Below are 21,023 nucleotides of genomic sequence, written 5' to 3'. Positions count from 1 at the left end.
TCGACCAACGAAGGATTCTCACCCGCTAAAGGAAGTTATCATTACAGACGTGCCGACCTCACGTAAAATCATAAACATGAGTCAAGACAGCGTTCCTATAGTCGATATTGATCTACAGAATACGGCACACCCTGCTGGGATGGTCAACCAATCGGCCCAGGTAGGAGGAGCAGTGAATACCGACAACAACGCGCCACTAGTGCTAAGGGACTATGCCCTTCCCCATGACCTGCAGGATCAAACTAGCATCATAATGCCTGACATAGAGGTGAACAACTTCGACGTCAAGAATACCTACCTCAACTTAGTGTCTAGGATGATTTTTGAAGGTTGTCCTAACGAGAACCCGCAGATCCACCTTAACAGATTCAAGAATGCATGCAATGCGATCAAGGTGAATGGAGTCTTGAGAGAGAACCTCTATCTCTGCCTGTTCCTATTCTCCTTAGGAGAACGACCGCAATCTTGGCTTGAATCATTGGATCCCAGCTCAATCACGAGTTGGGAGAAAATGACTAAGGTCTTCCTCACTAAGTATTTCCCATCGACCAAGACTGCACAATACCGGAGTCGTATAACTTCGTTTGCGCAGAAAGACGGAGAGAGCCTTAGCGATGCATGGGAACGCTTCAAGAGTCTGGAGAGAGAGTGTCCACACCATGGATTGGAGAAATGGCTTAAGCTTCAATCATTCTATGATGGACTAGAGCCCTATGCAAGACAAGCAATAAACTCGACTGCCGGAGGATTTTTGATCAACCAAACTGCCGATGACGCGAAAAAGACAATCAATGATGTATATCAAAGTCAAAACTATTTGACGGCTACCAGGAGCCCCAAAAGCACAATGAACGGCAAACCTGAAGGAAGTACCAATATCAAGGCCATAAACCTCATGCAAGGAAACTAGAATGCTAACGCATATAACCTCATGCATCCACAAGGGTATCAACCGAATTATCAGCAGGGTCGGCCACAACAACCATACCAAGCAAGGCAATTTGATCATCCACCTCGTAAGTCATACATCGAGTATGTTATGGATAAATTATTTGAAAGGAAAGGGAAGACAGTGGACGAAATCAACACAAATGTCCTTTCAATAGGAGAACGCACGAGAGTTCAGGAAAACCAAGTGGCCCAACTAACGAATAATTTTTCAAACTTCTCACGCGGAAGAGGCAAGCTTCCAGGTCAACAGGAGATCAACCCGTGAGATTCTGCCCATTGCATAGTGACCAAGAATGATCAACACTGCGAATTACACTCCTCAGCCGAAGGAGTGCCCTTTCCACCTTCAACCAATTAAGCGAGGAAAGGTCAAGCTAATGACCTGAAAGAAGTGCTGCATGGAGGTGATCCAAGCGTTATCTTTACTTTTATTGTTTTGTTTATGTCTAGGATAGAATTTACTAACCATAACTGACAAGGACATAATGGGAGTTGTCGTATAATGGTTGCATATACCATCTTATATTTCCATCTAGATACAGCACTAGAGTCCTACAAATACCTTCAATTAGAGTGTTATGATAGGGTTGCAACAACACTCTCTTGATACAATCTAGATACACTACTAGAGTGCAACGGCCTTTAAATGGAGTGTTGTATTAGGGTTGCAAGTACCCTCTTCTCTTACCATCTATAGACACTATTAGTATGCTGTAAAGACCATAATTTGGAGTGTCGTATTATGGTTTTAAGTACCCACCTCTTTCTCCAAACAAGGGCACTACTAGAGCGCTCCAAACACCTTCAATTGGAGTGTTGTATTAGGATTGTAAATGCCATATTTGCATGCCATATAGACAATACTAGAGTGCTTCAAACATCTTCAATTGGAGTGCTGCATTTGGATTGTAAATGCCCTATTATCTTGCCATCTAGAGACAATACTAGAGTGTTCCAAACACTTTCAATTGGAGTTTTGTATTAGGGTTGCAAATGCCTTATTATCTTGCCATTAGAGACACTACAAGAGCCCTCCAAACACCTTCAATTGGAGTGTTGTACTAGGGTTGGAAATGTCATGTTATCTTGCCATCTAGAGACACTACTGGAGTGCTCCAAACACATTCAATTAGAGTGTTGTACTAGGGTAGTAGGTTGTAAAATGCTCTATTATCTTGCCATCTAGAGAGACTACTATAGTGATTCAAATACCTTCAATTGGAGTGTTGTATTAGGGTTGTCAATCTCTTGTTATCTTGCCATCTAGATACACTACTAGAGTGTCCAAACACATTCAACTAGAGTGTCGTACTAGGGTAGTAAATATCCATTTATCTTGCCATATAGAAACACAACTAGAATGCTCCAAACTCCTTCAATTGGAGTGTTGTATTAGGGCGGTAAATGCCTTATTTTATTGCCATATAGAGACACTACTATAGTGCTCCAAACACCTTCCATTGGAATGTTGCATTTGGATTATAAATGCCCCAATATCTTGCCATCTGTAGACAATACTGAATTTTCAAACACCTTCAATTGGAGTGTTGCATTAGGGTTGTAAATATCCTATTATCTTGCCATATAGAGACACTACAAGAGTTCTCCAAGTACCTCCAATTGGTGTGTTGTATTAGGGTTGTAAATGCTCTGTTATCTTGCCATCGATACACACTACAAGAGTGCTCCAAACATATTCAATTGGAGTGTTGTATTAGAGTTGTAAATGTCCTATTATCTTGCCCTGTAATCTTGCCATCTTCAATTGGAGATTTGTATTAGGGATGTAAATGCGCAATTATCCTACCATATAGAGACATTACAAGAGTGCTCCAAACACCATCAATTCGAGTGTTGTATTAGGGTTGTAAATGCCCTGTAATCTTGTCATCTCGAGACACTACTAGAGTGCTCCAAACATATTCATTTAGAGTGTTGTATTAGAGTTGTAAATGTCTTATTATCTTGCCCTGTAATCTTGCCATCTTCAATTGGAGATTTGTATTAGGGATGTAAATGCGCAATTACATTACCATATAGAAACACTAGAAGAGTGCTCCAAACACCATCAATCAGAGTGTTGTATTAGAGTTGTAAATGTCCTATTATCTTGCCATAGAGGGACATTACTAGAGTGCTCCAAATACAATAAATTAGAGTGTTGTATTAGGGTCGCAAATGCTCTGTTATCCTTCCATATAGAGACACTACTAGAGTGCTTCAAACAACTTCAATTGGAGTGTTGTATTAGGGATGTAAATGTCCAATTATCTAGTAATATAGAGACACTAAAAGAGTGCTACAAACACGTTCAATTGGAGTGCTGTATTAGGATTGTAAATGTCCTATTATCTTGCAATATAGAGACACTTCTAGATTGCTCCAAACACTATTAATTGGAGTGTTATATTAGGGTTGTAAATGCCCTATTATCTTGCTATCTAGAGACACACCTAGAGCGCTCCAAACGCATTCATTTTGAGTGTTTTATTAGTGTTACAACTACCCTCTTATGTTGCCATCTGGAGACATTAGTAGAGTGCAACAAACACCTTAAGTTGTAGTGTTGTATTAGCGTTGCAACTACCCTCTTCTCTTCCGATATATAGACATTACTAGAGTGCTCCAAATACATTCAATTAGAGTGTTGCATTAGGGTTGGAAATGCCATGTTATCTTTCCATATGGAGACACTACTAGAGTGCTTCAAACATCTTCAATTGGAGTGTTGTATGAGGCATGTAAATGCACAAATATCTTGCCTTATAGAGACACTACAAGAGTGCTCCAAACACCATCAATTGGAGTGCTGTAATCATGCCATCTCGAGACACTACTAGAGTGCTCCTAACATATTCAATTGGAGTGTTGTATTAGAGTTGTAAATGTCCTATTATCTTGCCATATAGAGACGCTACTATTGTGCTCCAAACACCATTAATTGGAGTGTTGTATTAGGGTTGGAAATGCCCCATTATCTTCCCATATAGAGACACTACTAGAGTGTTCCAAATATCTTCAATTGGAGTGATGTATGAGGCATGTAAATACGCAAATATCTTGCCTTATAGAGACACTACAAGAGTGCTCCAAACACCATCAATTGGAGTGCTGTAATCATGCCATCTCGAGACACTAATAGAGTGCTCCAAACATATTCAATTGGAGTGTTGTATTAGAGTTGTAAATGTCCTATTATCTTGCCATATAGAGACACTACTAGTGTGCTCCAAACACCATTAATTGGAGTGTTGTATTAGGGTTGGAAATGTCCTATTATCTTTCATATAGAGACACTACTAGAGTGTTCCAAATTTCTTCAATTGGAGTGATGTATGAAGCATGTAAATGCGCAAATATCTTGTCTTATATAAACACTACAAGAGTGCTCCAAACACCATCAATTTGAGTGTTGTTATCTTGCCTTCTAGAGAAACTACTAGAGTGCTCCAAACACCATCAATTGGAGTGTTGTTATCTTGCCTTCTAGAGAAACTACTAGAGTGCTCCAAACACCATCAATTGGAGTGCTATATTAGGGCTGTAAATGCCATGTTTTCTTGCCATTTGGAGACACTACTAGAGTGCTCCTAACACCTTCAATAGGAGTGTTGTATTAGGGTTCTAAACACCCTATTATCTTGCCATCTGGTGACACTACTAGAGAGCTCCAAACACATTCAATTTGAGTGTTGTATTAGGGAAGTAAATGTCCAATTATCTTTCCATATAGAGACACAACTAGAATGCTCCAAACACGGTTAATTGGAGTGTTGTATTAGGGTTGTAAATGCGCTATTATCTTGCTATCTAAAGACACTACTAGAGCACACCAAACGCAATAATTTGGAGTGCTTTATTAGAGTTATAAATACCCTTTCATGTTGCCATTTGGAGTGCTTTATTAGAGATGTAAATGTCCTATTATCTTGCCATATAGGGACATTACTATAGTGCTCCAAATACATTCAATTAGAGTGTTGTAATAGGGTTGGAAATGCCATGTTATCCTTCCATATGACACTACTAGAGTGCTTCAAACAACTTCAATTGGAGTGTTGTATTAGGGATGTAAATGCCCAATTATCTAGTAATATAGACACACTAAAAGAGTGCTACAAACACGTTCAATTGGAGTGTTGTATTAGGGTTGTAAATTCCCTATCATCTTGCCAAATAGATACACTACTAGGGTCCTCCAAACACCATTAATTGGAGTGTTGTATTAGGGTTGTAAATGCCCTATTATCCTTCCGTATAGAGACACTACTAGAGTGTTTCAAACATTTTCAATTTTTGTGTTGTATTAGGGATGTAAATGCCCAATTATTTAGTAATATAGAGACACTAAAAGAGTGCTCCAAACATCTTCAATTGGAGATTTTTATTAGGGATGTAAATGCGCAACAATCTCGCCACATAGGAAACGTTACTATAGTGCTCCAAATACATTCAATTAGAGTGTTGTATTAGGGTTGGAAATGCCCAGTTATACTTCCATATAGACACTACTAGAGTGCTTCAAATATAGAGACACTACTAGTGTGCTCCAAACCCCATCAATTGGAGTGTTGTATTAAGGTTGTAAATGCCCTGTAATCTTGCCACCTCAAGACACTACTAGAGTGCTCCAAACATATTCAATCAGAGTGTTGTATTAGAGTTGTAAATGTCCTATTATCTTGCCATATATGGAAACTACTATAGTACTCCAAATACATTTTCAATTCGAGTGTTGTATCAGGGTTGGAAATGCCCTGTTATCAATCCATATAGAGACACTACTAGAGTGCCTCAAATATAGAGACACTACTCGTGTAATTCAAACACCATTAATAGGAGTGTTGTATTAGGGATGTAAATGCCCAATTATCTAGTAATATAGAGACACTAAAAGAGTGCTGCAAACATCTTGAATTGGAGATTTGTATTAGGGATGTAAATGCGCAATAATCTTGCCATATAGGAACATTACTATAGTGCTCCAAATACATTCAATTAGAGTGTAGTAATAGGGTTGGACATCCCCTGTTATCCTTCCATAGAGAGACTCTACTAGAGTGCTTCAAACGTCTTCAATTGGAGTGTTGTATTAGGGATGTAAATGCCCAATTTTCTAGTAATATAGAAACACTAAAGTAGTACAACAAAGACCTTCAATAGGAGTGTTGTATTAGGGTTGTAAATGCCCTATTATCTTGCCATATAGAGACACTGCTAGTGTGCTCCAAATACATTCAATTAGAGTGTTGTATTAGGGTTGGAAATGCCCTGTTATCCTTCCATATAGAGACACTACTAGAGTACTTCAAACATCTTCAATTGTAGTGTTGTAGTAGGGATGTAAATGCCCAATTATCTAGTAATATAGAGACACTAAAAGAGTGCAACAAACTCCTTCAATATGAGTGTTGTATTAGGGTTGTAAATGCCCTATTATCTTGCCATATAGAGACACTGCTAGTGTGCTCCAAATACATTCAATTAGAGTGTTGTATTAGGGTTGAAAATGTCCTGTTATCCTTCCATATAGAGACACTACTAGAGTACTTCAAACATCTTCAATTGTAGTGTTGTAGTAGGGATGTAAATACCCAATTATCTAGTAATATAGAGACACTAAAAGAGTGCAACAAACTCCTTCAATATGAGTGTTGTATTAGGGTTGTAAATGCCCTATTATCTTGCCATATAGAGACACTGCTAGTGTGCTCCAAATACATTTAATTAGAGTGTTGTATTAGGGTGGGAAATGCCCTGTTATCCTTCCATATAGAGACACTACTAGAGTACTTCAAACATCTTCAATTGTAGTGTTGTAGTAGGGATGTAAATACCCAATTATCTAGTAATATAGAGACACTAAAAGAGTGCAACAAACTCCTTCAATATGAGTGTTGTATTAGGGTTGTAAATGCCCTATTATCTTGCCATATAGAGACACTGCTAGTGTGCTCCAAATACATTCAATTAGAGTGTTGTATTAGGGTTGAAAATGTCCTGTTATCCTTCCATATAGAGACACTACTAGAGTACTTCAAACATCTTCAATTGTAGTGTTGTAGTAGGGATGTAAATACCCAATTATCTAGTAATTAGAGACACTAAAAGAGTGCAACAAACTCCTTCAATATGAGTGTTGTATTAGGGTTGTAAATGCCCTATTATCTTGCCATATAGAGACACTGCTAGTGTGCTCCAAATACATTCAATTAGAGTGTTGTATTAGGGTTGAAAATGTCCTGTTATCCTTCCATATAGAGACACTACTAGAGTACTTCAAACATCTTCAATTGTAGTGTTGTAGTAGGGATGTAAATACCCAATTATCTAGTAATATAGAGACACTAAAAGAGTGCAACAAACTCCTTCAATATGAGTGTTGTATTAGGGTTGTAAATGCCCTATTATCTTGCCATATAGAGACACTGCTTGTGTGCTCCAAATACATTTAATTAGGGTGTTGTATTAGGGTGGGAAATGCCCTGTTATCATTCCATATAGAGACACTACTAGAGTACTTCAAACATCTTCAATTGTAGTGTTGTAGTAGGGATGTAAATGCCCAATTATCTAGTAATTAGAGACACTAAAAGAGTGCAACAAACACCTTCAATAGGACTGTTGTATTAGGGTTGTAAATGCTCTACTATCTTGCCATATAGAGACACTGCTAGTGTGCTCCAAATACATTCAATTAGAGTGTTGTATTAGGGTTGAAAATGTTCTGTTATCCTTCCATATAGAGACACTACTAGAGTACTTCAAACATCTTCAATTGTAGTGTTGTAGTAGGGATGTAAATGCCCAATTATCTAGTAATATAGAGACACTAAAAGAGTGCAACAAAATCCTTCAATATGGGTGTTGTATTAGGGTTGTAAATGCCCTATTATCTTGCCATATAGAGACACTGCTAGTGTGCTCCAAATACATTTAATTAGGGTGTTGTATTAGGGTGGGAAATGCCCTGTTATCATTCCATATAGAGACACTACTAGAGTACTTCAAACATCTTCAATTGTAGTGTTGTAGTAGGGATGTAAATGCCCAATTATCTAGTAATATAGAGACACTAAAAGAGTGCAACAAAATCCTTCAATATGGGTGTTGTATTTGGGTTGTAAATGCCCTATTATCTTGCCATATAGAGACACTGCTAGTGTGCTCCAAATACATTTAATTAGGGTGTTGTATTAGGGTGGGAAATGCCCTGTTATCATTCCATATAGAGACACTACTAGAGTACTTCAAACATCTTCAATTGTAGTGTTGTAGTAGGGATGTAAATGCCCAATTATCTAGTAATATAGAGACACTAAAAGAGTGCAACAAACTCCTTCAATATGAGTGTTGTATTAGGGTTGTAAATGCCCTATTATCTTGCCATATAGAGACACTGCTAGTGTGCTCCAAATACATTCAATTAGAGTGTTGTATTAGGGTTGAAAATGTCCTGTTATCCTTCCATATAGAGACACTACTAGAGTACTTCAAACATCTTCAATTGTAGTGTTGTAGTAGGGATGTAAATACCCAATTATCTAGTAATATAGAGACACTAAAAGAGTGCAACAAACTCCTTCAATATGAGTGTTGTATTAGGGTTGTAAATGCCCTATTATCTTGCCATATAGAGACACTGCTAGTGTGCTCCAAATACATTTAATTAGAGTGTTGTATTAGGGTGGGAAATGCCCTGTTATCCTTCCATATAGAGACACTACTAGAGTACTTCAAACATCTTCAATTGTAGTGTTGTAGTAGGGATGTAAATGCCCAATTATCTAGTAATTAGAGACACTAAAAGAGTGCAACAAACACCTTCAATAGGACTGTTGTATTAGGGTTGTAAATGCTCTACTATCTTGCCATATAGAGACACTGCTAGTGTGCTCCAAATACATTCAATTAGAGTGTTGTATTAGGGTTGAAAATGTCCTGTTATCCTTCCATATAGAGACACTACTAGAGTACTTCAAACATCTTCAATTGTAGTGTTGTAGTAGGGATGTAAATGCCCAATTATCTAGTAATATAGAGACACTAAAAGAGTGCAACAAAATCCTTCAATATGAGTGTTGTATTAGGGTTGTAAATGCCCTATTATCTTGCCATATAGAGACACTGCTAGTGTGCTCCAAATACATTTAATTAGGGTGTTGTATTAGGGTGGGAAATGCCCTGTTATCATTCCATATAGAGACACTACTAGAGTACTTCAAACATCTTCAATTGTAGTGTTGTAGTAGGGATGTAAATGCCCAATTATCTAGTAATATAGAGACACTAAAAGAGTGCAACAAAATCCTTCAATATGGGTGTTGTATTAGGGTTGTAAATGCCCTATTATCTTGCCATATAGAGACACTGCTAGTGTGCTCCAAATACATTTAATTAGGGTGTTGTATTAGGGTGGGAAATGCCCTGTTATCATTCCATATAGAGACACTACTAGAGTACTTCAAACATCTTCAATTGTAGTGTTGTAGTAGGGATGTAAATGCCCAATTATCTAGTAATATAGAGACACTAAAAGAGTGCAACAAACACCTTCAATAGGACTGTTGTATTAGGGTTGTAAATGCCCTATTATCTTGCCATATAGAGACACTGCTAGTGTGCTCCAAATACATTCAATTAGAGTGTTGTATTAGGGTTGAAAATGTCCTGTTATCCTTCCATATAGAGACACTACTAGAGTACTTCAAACATCTTCAATTGTAGTGTTGTAGTAGGGATGTAAATACCCAATTATCTAGTAATATAGAGACACTAAAAGAGTGCAACAAACTCCTTCAATATGAGTGTTGTATTAGGGTTGTAAATGCCCTATTATCTTGCCATATAGAGACACTGCTAGTGTGCTCCAAATACATTTAATTAGAGTGTTGTATTAGGGTGGGAAATGCCCTGTTATCCTTCCATATAGAGACACTACTAGAGTACTTCAAACATCTTCAATTGTAGTGTTGTAGTAGGGATGTAAATACCCAATTATCTAGTAATATAGAGACACTAAAAGAGTGCAACAAACTCCTTCAATATGAGTGTTGTATTAGGGTTGTAAATGCCCTATTATCTTGCCATATAGAGACACTGCTAGTGTGCTCCAAATACATTCAATTAGAGTGTTGTATTAGGGTTGAAAATGTCCTGTTATCCTTCCATATAGAGACACTACTAGAGTACTTCAAACATCTTCAATTGTAGTGTTGTAGTAGGGATGTAAATACCCAATTATCTAGTAATTAGAGACACTAAAAGAGTGCAACAAACTCCTTCAATATGAGTGTTGTATTAGGGTTGTAAATGCCCTATTATCTTGCCATATAGAGACACTGCTAGTGTGCTCCAAATACATTCAATTAGAGTGTTGTATTAGGGTTGAAAATGTCCTGTTATCCTTCCATATAGAGACACTACTAGAGTACTTCAAACATCTTCAATTGTAGTGTTGTAGTAGGGATGTAAATACCCAATTATCTAGTAATATAGAGACACTAAAAGAGTGCAACAAACTCCTTCAATATGAGTGTTGTATTAGGGTTGTAAATGCCCTATTATCTTGCCATATAGAGACACTGCTTGTGTGCTCCAAATACATTTAATTAGGGTGTTGTATTAGGGTGGGAAATGCCCTGTTATCATTCCATATAGAGACACTACTAGAGTACTTCAAACATCTTCAATTGTAGTGTTGTAGTAGGGATGTAAATGCCCAATTATCTAGTAATTAGAGACACTAAAAGAGTGCAACAAACACCTTCAATAGGACTGTTGTATTAGGGTTGTAAATGCTCTACTATCTTGCCATATAGAGACACTGCTAGTGTGCTCCAAATACATTCAATTAGAGTGTTGTATTAGGGTTGAAAATGTTCTGTTATCCTTCCATATAGAGACACTACTAGAGTACTTCAAACATCTTCAATTGTAGTGTTGTAGTAGGGATGTAAATGCCCAATTATCTAGTAATATAGAGACACTAAAAGAGTGCAACAAAATCCTTCAATATGGGTGTTGTATTAGGGTTGTAAATGCCCTATTATCTTGCCATATAGAGACACTGCTAGTGTGCTCCAAATACATTTAATTAGGGTGTTGTATTAGGGTGGGAAATGCCCTGTTATCATTCCATATAGAGACACTACTAGAGTACTTCAAACATCTTCAATTGTAGTGTTGTAGTAGGGATGTAAATGCCCAATTATCTAGTAATATAGAGACACTAAAAGAGTGCAACAAAATCCTTCAATATGGGTGTTGTATTTGGGTTGTAAATGCCCTATTATCTTGCCATATAGAGACACTGCTAGTGTGCTCCAAATACATTTAATTAGGGTGTTGTATTAGGGTGGGAAATGCCCTGTTATCATTCCATATAGAGACACTACTAGAGTACTTCAAACATCTTCAATTGTAGTGTTGTAGTAGGGATGTAAATGCCCAATTATCTAGTAATATAGAGACACTAAAAGAGTGCAACAAACTCCTTCAATATGAGTGTTGTATTAGGGTTGTAAATGCCCTATTATCTTGCCATATAGAGACACTGCTAGTGTGCTCCAAATACATTCAATTAGAGTGTTGTATTAGGGTTGAAAATGTCCTGTTATCCTTCCATATAGAGACACTACTAGAGTACTTCAAACATCTTCAATTGTAGTGTTGTAGTAGGGATGTAAATACCCAATTATCTAGTAATATAGAGACACTAAAAGAGTGCAACAAACTCCTTCAATATGAGTGTTGTATTAGGGTTGTAAATGCCCTATTATCTTGCCATATAGAGACACTGCTAGTGTGCTCCAAATACATTTAATTAGAGTGTTGTATTAGGGTGGGAAATGCCCTGTTATCCTTCCATATAGAGACACTACTAGAGTACTTCAAACATCTTCAATTGTAGTGTTGTAGTAGGGATGTAAATGCCCAATTATCTAGTAATTAGAGACACTAAAAGAGTGCAACAAACACCTTCAATAGGACTGTTGTATTAGGGTTGTAAATGCTCTACTATCTTGCCATATAGAGACACTGCTAGTGTGCTCCAAATACATTCAATTAGAGTGTTGTATTAGGGTTGAAAATGTCCTGTTATCCTTCCATATAGAGACACTACTAGAGTACTTCAAACATCTTCAATTGTAGTGTTGTAGTAGGGATGTAAATGCCCAATTATCTAGTAATATAGAGACACTAAAAGAGTGCAACAAAATCCTTCAATATGAGTGTTGTATTAGGGTTGTAAATGCCCTATTATCTTGCCATATAGAGACACTGCTAGTGTGCTCCAAATACATTTAATTAGGGTGTTGTATTAGGGTGGGAAATGCCCTGTTATCATTCCATATAGAGACACTACTAGAGTACTTCAAACATCTTCAATTGTAGTGTTGTAGTAGGGATGTAAATGCCCAATTATCTAGTAATATAGAGACACTAAAAGAGTGCAACAAAATCCTTCAATATGGGTGTTGTATTAGGGTTGTAAATGCCCTATTATCTTGCCATATAGAGACACTGCTAGTGTGCTCCAAATACATTTAATTAGGGTGTTGTATTAGGGTGGGAAATGCCCTGTTATCATTCCATATAGAGACACTACTAGAGTACTTCAAACATCTTCAATTGTAGTGTTGTAGTAGGGATGTAAATGCCCAATTATCTAGTAATATAGAGACACTAAAAGAGTGCAACAAACACCTTCAATAGGACTGTTGTATTAGGGTTGTAAATGCTCTATTATCTTGCCATATAGAGACACTGCTAGTGTGCTCCAAATACATTCAATTAGAGTGTTGTATTAGGGTTGAAAATGTCCTGTTATCCTTCCATATAGAGACACTACTAGAGTACTTCAAACATCTTCAATTGTAGTGTTGTAGTAGGGATGTAAATGCCCAATTATCTGGTAATATAGAGACAGTAAAAAAGTGCAACAAACTCCTTCAATATGAGTGTTGTATTAGGGTTGTAAATGCCCTATTATCTTGCCATATAGAGACACTGCTAGTGTGCTCCAAATACATTTAATTAGAGTGTTGTATTAGGGTGGGAAATGCCCTGTTATCCTTCCATATAGAGACACTACTAGAGTACTTCAAACATCTTCAATTGTAGTGTTGTAGTAGGGATGAAAATGCCCAATTATCTAGTAATATAGAGACACTAAAAGAGTGCAACAAACTCCTTCAATATGAGTGTTGTATTAGGGTTGTAAATGCCCTATTATCTTGCCATATAGAGACACTGCTAGTGTGCTCCAAATACATTCAATTAGAGTGTTGTATTAGGGTTGAAAATGTCCTGTTATCCTTCCATATAGAGACACTACTAGAGTACTTCAAACATCTTCAATTGTAGTGTTGTAGTAGGGATGTAAATACCCAATTATCTAGTAATATAGAGACACTAAAAGAGTGCAACAAACTCCTTCAATATGAGTGTTGTATTAGGGTTGTAAATGCCCTATTATCTTGCCATATAGAGACACTGCTTGTGTGCTCCAAATACATTTAATTAGGGTGTTGTATTAGGGTGGGAAATGCCCTGTTATCATTCCATATAGAGACACTACTAGAGTACTTCAAACATCTTCAATTGTAGTGTTGTAGTAGGGATGTAAATGCCCAATTATCTAGTAATTAGAGACACTAAAAGAGTGCAACAAACACCTTCAATAGGACTGTTGTATTAGGGTTGTAAATGCTCTACTATCTTGCCATATAGAGACACTGCTAGTGTGCTCCAAATACATTCAATTAGAGTGTTGTATTAGGGTTGAAAATGTCCTGTTATCCTTCCATATAGAGACACTACTAGAGTACTTCAAACATCTTCAATTGTAGTGTTGTAGTAGGGATGTAAATGCCCAATTATCTAGTAATATAGAGACACTAAAAGAGTGCAACAAAATCCTTCAATATGGGTGTTGTATTAGGGTTGTAAATGCCCTATTATCTTGCCATATAGAGACACTGCTAGTGTGCTCCAAATACATTTAATTAGGGTGTTGTATTAGGGTGGGAAATGCCCTGTTATCATTCCATATAGAGACACTACTAGAGTACTTCAAACATCTTCAATTGTAGTGTTGTAGTAGGGATGTAAATGCCCAATTATCTAGTAATATAGAGACACTAAAAGAGTGCAACAAAATCCTTCAATATGGGTGTTGTATTAGGGTTGTAAATGCCCTATTATCTTGCCATATAGAGACACTGCTAGTGTGCTCCAAATACATTTAATTAGGGTGTTGTATTAGGGTGGGAAATGCCCTGTTATCATTCCATATAGAGACACTACTAGAGTACTTCAAACATCTTCAATTGTAGTGTTGTAGTAGGGATGTAAATGCCCAATTATCTAGTAATATAGAGACACTAAAAGAGTGCAACAAACTCCTTCAATATGAGTGTTGTATTAGGGTTGTAAATGCCCTATTATCTTGCCATATAGAGACACTGCTAGTGTGCTCCAAATACATTCAATTAGAGTGTTGTATTAGGGTTGAAAATGTCCTGTTATCCTTCCATATAGAGACACTACTAGAGTACTTCAAACATCTTCAATTGTAGTGTTGTAGTAGGGATGTAAATACCCAATTATCTAGTAATATAGAGACACTAAAAGAGTGCAACAAACTCCTTCAATATGAGTGTTGTATTAGGGTTGTAAATGCCCTATTATCTTGCCATATAGAGACACTGCTAGTGTGCTCCAAATACATTTAATTAGAGTGTTGTATTAGGGTGGGAAATGCCCTGTTATCCTTCCATATAGAGACACTACTAGAGTACTTCAAACATCTTCAATTGTAGTGTTGTAGTAGGGATGTAAATGCCCAATTATCTAGTAATTAGAGACACTAAAAGAGTGCAACAAACACCTTCAATAGGACTGTTGTATTAGGGTTGTAAATGCTCTACTATCTTGCCATATAGAGACACTGCTAGTGTGCTCCAAATACATTCAATTAGAGTGTTGTATTAGGGTTGAAAATGTCCTGTTATCCTTCCATATAGAGACACTACTAGAGTACTTCAAACATCTTCAATTGTAGTGTTGTAGTAGGGATGTAAATGCCCAATTATCTAGTAATATAGAGACACTAAAAGAGTGCAACAAAATCCTTCAATATGAGTGTTGTATTAGGGTTGTAAATGCCCTATTATCTTGCCATATAGAGACACTGCTAGTGTGCTCCAAATACATTTAATTAGGGTGTTGTATTAGGGTGGGAAATGCCCTGTTATCATTCCATATAGAGACACTACTAGAGTACTTCAAACATCTTCAATTGTAGTGTTGTAGTAGGGATGTAAATGCCCAATTATCTAGTAATATAGAGACACTAAAAGAGTGCAACAAAATCCTTCAATATGGGTGTTGTATTAGGGTTGTAAATGCCCTATTATCTTGCCATATAGAGACACTGCTAGTGTGCTCCAAATACATTTAATTAGGGTGTTGTATTAGGGTGGGAAATGCCCTGTTATCATTCCATATAGAGACACTACTAGAGTACTTCAAACATCTTCAATTGTAGTGTTGTAGTAGGGATGTAAATGCCCAATTATCTAGTAATATAGAGACACTAAAAGAGTGCAACAAACACCTTCAATAGGACTGTTGTATTAGGGTTGTAAATGCTCTATTATCTTGCCATATAGAGACACTGCTAGTGTGCTCCAAATACATTCAATTAGAGTGTTGTATTAGGGTTGAAAATGTCCTGTTATCCTTCCATATAGAGACACTACTAGAGTACTTCAAACATCTTCAATTGTAGTGTTGTAGTAGGGATGTAAATGCCCAATTATCTGGTAATATAGAGACAGTAAAAAAGTGCAACAAACTCCTTCAATATGAGTGTTGTATTAGGGTTGTAAATGCCCTATTATCTTGCCATATAGAGACACTGCTAGTGTGCTCCAAATACATTTAATTAGAGTGTTGTATTAGGGTGGGAAATGCCCTGTTATCCTTCCATATAGAGACACTACTAGAGTACTTCAAACATCTTCAATTGTAGTGTTGTAGTAGGGATGAAAATGCCCAATTATCTAGTAATATAGAGACACTAAAAGAGTGCAACAAACACCTTCAATAGGACTGTTGTATTAGGGTTGTAAATGCCCAATTATACTAGTATGCTGCAATGACCTTCAATTAGAGTGTTGTATTAGGTTTGCAACTACCCTCTTCTCTTGCTATATGGAGACACTACTAGAGTGCGATAAAGACCATCAATTAGAATGTTGTATTAGAGTTACAACTATAGCTCTTTCCATCTGGAGACACACAAGTGTGCTGCAAACAACTTCAATTGGAATGTTCTATTAGGGGTGCAACTACCCACTTCTCTTGACATCCGGCGACAATACTAGTATGCTGCAAAGACCTTTAATTGAAGTGTTGTATTAGGGTTGCAACTACCCTCTTCTCTTGTCATATGGAGACACTACTAGAGTACGGCAAAGACCTTCAATTGGAGTGTTGTATTAGAGTTGCAACTACCCTCTTCTTTTTACATCTAGAAACAGTACTAGAGTACTGCAGAGACCATCAATTGGAGTGTTGTATAAGGGTTGAAACTACCCTCTTCTATTGCCATCTAGAGACCCTATGAGTGAGATGCAAAAACCTTCATTTGGAGTATTGTATTAGAGTTGCAACTACCCTCTTCATTTGCCATCTTGAGACACTACTAGTTTGCTACAAACACCTTCAATTGGAGTGCTGTATTAAGGTTGCTACTACCATCTTCTCTTACCCTATGGGGACACTGCTAGAGTACTGCAAAAAACTTCAATTTGAGTGTTGTCTTAGTGTTGCAACTACCCTCTTCATTTTACATATAGAGACACTACTAGAGTACTACAAAGACGTTCAATTGGAGTGTTGTATAAGGATTGAAATTGCCCTCTACTTTTGTCATCTAGAGACACTATTAGTGAGCTGCAAAAACCTTCATTTGGAGTGTTGTATTATCGTTGCAACTACCGTCTTATATTGCCATCTGGAAACAATACTAGAGTCCTACAAAGACCTTCAATTGGAGTGTTGTGATAGGGTTGCAACAACACTCTTTTGTTGCCCTCTTGATACACTACTAGAGTGGTGCAAAGGCATTCAATTGGAGTGTTGTATTAGAGTTGCAACTACCATCTTCTCTTGCCATCTAGAGACACTATTAGTGTGCTGCAAAGACCTTTATTTAGAGTGTCGTATTATGGTTGCAACTTCCTCTTCTCTCTCCATACAAGGACACTACTAGAGAGTTTCAAAAACCTTTAATTCGAGTGTTCTATTGGGGTTGCAACTACCATCTTCTCTTGCATATGGAGACACTACTAGAGTGATGTAAAGACCTTCAATTGAGTGTTGTATTAGAGTTGCAACTATCATATTCTCTTTGCATATGGAGACATTACTAGAGTGCTGCAAAGACCTGCAATTGGAGTGTTGCATTAGAGTTGCAACTGCCCTCTTCTCTTTCCACCTCGAGACACTACTAGAATGCTGCAAATAACTTCAATTGGAGTGTTGTATTGAGGTGCAACTACCCTCTTCTCTTGACATCTTGAGACACTACTAGTGTGCTACAAAGACCTTCAATTGAAGTGCTATATTAGGATTGCAACTACCCTCTTTTCTTGCTATCTGGAGACTATACTACAAATGGTTTAGCAGCCCCATTTTTTTTGTACGTGGCACAGAGATTTGATTTTTTTTTTTTGTGTTTGGAAACCAATTTGTTGGCACAGAAAGAAAATAGGGAGGGTAATGTGAATTTTGTTATGGGCGGCCGCTGATACCATTTTAATAAAATTTATGTAAAAAATAAAAAATGGGGTCGTTAATTCATTGGAAGACCTCCTAGACTGGAGCTACAGGGCCAATTGGAGGCTTGGGTCTTTGAGGCCGCAGGAGTATTTGACGGCCTGGATACTTTTTGAATTCTCCTAAAATTAAGGTGTTTTTTTTTATTATGGCATAAATAAAAATTTCGGTATTTAGTCACTTCACTATATATGTTACATATTGCAATCATTCTTCTTTGAGGTTTAGAAAAGAACAGGATCTACATACTTTCGTACTTAAATTTTGTTTGAAACTTTAGTTCTAAAACTCAAAAGAAAAAAGATAACACAGTTAGATACGAATATACGATCTATTTTACATATTTATCTATTTGTTTGAAACTTATTGCATTTGACTTTATCTTGATGGAAATTAAAAACATCAAAAATCAATTTCCAATAATTATCCACGTCATTATTTTTTTTTACATTCTTGATATCAAATCAAAATAATATTAAAATTTCATATATTTTATGGATGAATAAAAAAAGTAGATAGATAAAACTTAGAATAAAGATTTATTTCCCCCCAATTTATTTCCCCCATCCATCTCCCAATCATTAATTATAGGGGAGTGCTATATTAAACACAACTTTCGCAATTTTGAGAGCTGAGAGAATATTTTTCATATAAATGTCCAATTTATCCTTACTCTTTAATCCTCACCTCTTTTTACTTCTATATATACATAGATTCATTAATACTTGTACATTCTATATAAATGGAAACAATTAAATTCAATTATATCTTGAAAAGCAATGATGAAAGCTGGAATGGGATTGCCTATTCTGTATTTTAGTTAAGCAATGTCATAATAAAAAATTGTGAGAGGGCTAAAATTTTATTAGCGTTGAAATTTATTTTTGTAAGAATGTTCATAGTCGTTGGTGGAGAGGATTGTGAGTGAGTGCAACCGCTGGATGAAGTTTTGTTAATTTATCTCAATTCAATTCTTTTTTATGTTGTGATGGACACAATATCATGACTGAGTAGGGTATTGTTTGAGTTTAGTAGCGTTGTAATACACACTATCCTACATTTGTGCACTGTGCAAATGCGATAATACTAACCGCTTATGTCATGGAAGTTTAAAAAAAAGGAAAGAATGTTCACAGTCACTAATTAATGAGATCATAGTGTAAGAAGTGAATCAAAATTTCTACAAATATATATGCAAACCAGGCTTCTAAATAGCTAGCTATAGCGGCGCTATAGCTTTTCCGGACCATAAACGCTAAGCTATGAGATAAAATTGCGCTAACTCAGCTACGACCGCTATAGCTATAATAGCTGACCGCTATTACCGCTATATGAGACCCGCTATAGCTACCGCTATGCTACATGGTTTTTTTTTTTTTGCAATTTATATGGACTTCTGTACTTCTATTCTTATTTCTAATGCTACATGGTCTTCTACGATAAGTATACTAAACCAAACTATATGCTTCTATTTTTATTTGTGATTTATTCTATCATTCTATATCGAGAAATATTCAAATACTAATTATTCATTTTGATTACTCTTTTTATAGTATTCGTTTGTAAAATTATTATCGTTCGTTTCAATTGAAAGCTGATTTTGATTATTATTATAATTATAAAATGTTTAAATATGTATATTGACTTCATTTACCTTATAAAATTAATTGCTCTTTGTCTATTATAATATATAATACCATGAAGTATAAACTATTAAATAACGTTACTTTTTAGATTTTTTTCATTCTTATTTGCGTAATTGATAAAAAGTATAGACTTAGATTAGTTGTCATTTAGTTGTTACATCAATTCTCTAATATTGATTATGTTGATAATTAGTAGAAATATAGAATATAAAGTTTGAAAAGGGAAAATCGCTATGTGTGATAGCTTCCGCTATAGCTACGCTATTCGCAATAGCTTTTTTGTTTGGTCTCCCCGCTATGCCGCTATAATCGCTATTTAGAACCTTGATGCAAACACTAATTAATTAATTAATGAGACAACATTATTACTGTAGAAACATAAATGTTTTAATCATTGTTTCTAATGTATTATTCAATGGAAGTGCAAAACAAAGGCACTTCAAAACAAGCATTTTATAATGAATTCCTCTTGTAGTAAAAAACATTAAAATATGTATTAGCAAATGCACCATATCTATATATATACTTCTTGTATGTAGATTATAAACTACTGTCGAATATATGCATATGGTTGAGATTATAATTATCACTACAAGGTCATACGCATATGCAGATATATCTTGTAGGTTTCTAGCTATTAATTACATTTTGATGAGAATAATTACAATAAAAAAGTTTTTTTCTTTTCTTTTTTGCAAGATTAATTAGTTGCAACGTATGTTCAAAGATACAAGGGAATGAAAACCTAAGAAATAAAGATATAATATTTTAACAAACAGATGGGAAGAAAAAAATTAAATTCAATCTAAGTTGACTTGTTTTATATATCTCAAATTAAATTATGAATTAGCCTTTCTTAATCTAAAAGACACTACTTTATTGTTTGATTGTTGCAGTAATTAATATTTTTTTTGTCACATAAACAGTTGATATTATCTATCTAATATAGAATATAAGAACTTCAACAACATAAATCAAAACAACATATATAAATTAATGAAAACTAATTAGTTATGGTTGAATTAATTAAATATAAATGATTTTTTGATAAACTATGTCAAAGCTTTATCATAGATAATATATGTTTCTTAACATTATTTTGACAGTTTTCAGGTTATATTTGTGAAATTGAGTGTGAGGTCAATTAACTCATTAATGATTTCCATTAATTGATTCATTCTTTTTTTCCTCCGAAGGATAAACCTGGAATTAAAGGATAAAAGTTTCTCAGAGCGCTCAAAATCTCAATTTTTGCGCTTAGAATAGGTGCGCCCTTAATTATATGAGGGACCACAACTTCTAGCACAAAAAGACAAAACAAAACGTGTATCAGTCATTAATAATGTGGGGGACCGCTAATTAACTAGAGGATCACTTATATTTGAAAAAGTTTACAACTGATGCGTGTAAATATGTATACTTATACATGCAAGTATTAACATCTAATATAGTAAGTATTCATATGTAAGATATCAAGTATTTCTTTAAATAATCTTTCTTATCACATACTCATTTTTTACACATTTTTAATTATGGTTTTTTTTTACTTCAATGTCGCCCATATTTCTGATAATC

The 21,023-nt window shown here is 35.8% G+C and overlaps 1 non-coding gene across 1 annotated transcript; it reads right to left on the bottom strand.

Moving 5' to 3' along the window:
• Positions 1-560: 560 nt before the first annotated feature.
• On the bottom strand, positions 561-666 carry LOC144572903 (small nucleolar RNA R71). Its single transcript, XR_013517829.1, has one exon. It is a non-coding gene; the product is annotated as a small nucleolar RNA R71 (small nucleolar RNA).
• Positions 667-21,023: the final 20,357 nt, after the last annotated feature.

The sequence above is a fragment of the Carex rostrata genome, chromosome 20, assembly GCF_964058835.1.
Source record: "Carex rostrata chromosome 20, lpCarRost1.2, whole genome shotgun sequence".
Lineage (NCBI taxonomy): Eukaryota > Viridiplantae > Streptophyta > Magnoliopsida > Poales > Cyperaceae > Carex > Carex rostrata.
This window is presented reverse-complemented; position numbering and strand designations above follow the sequence as displayed.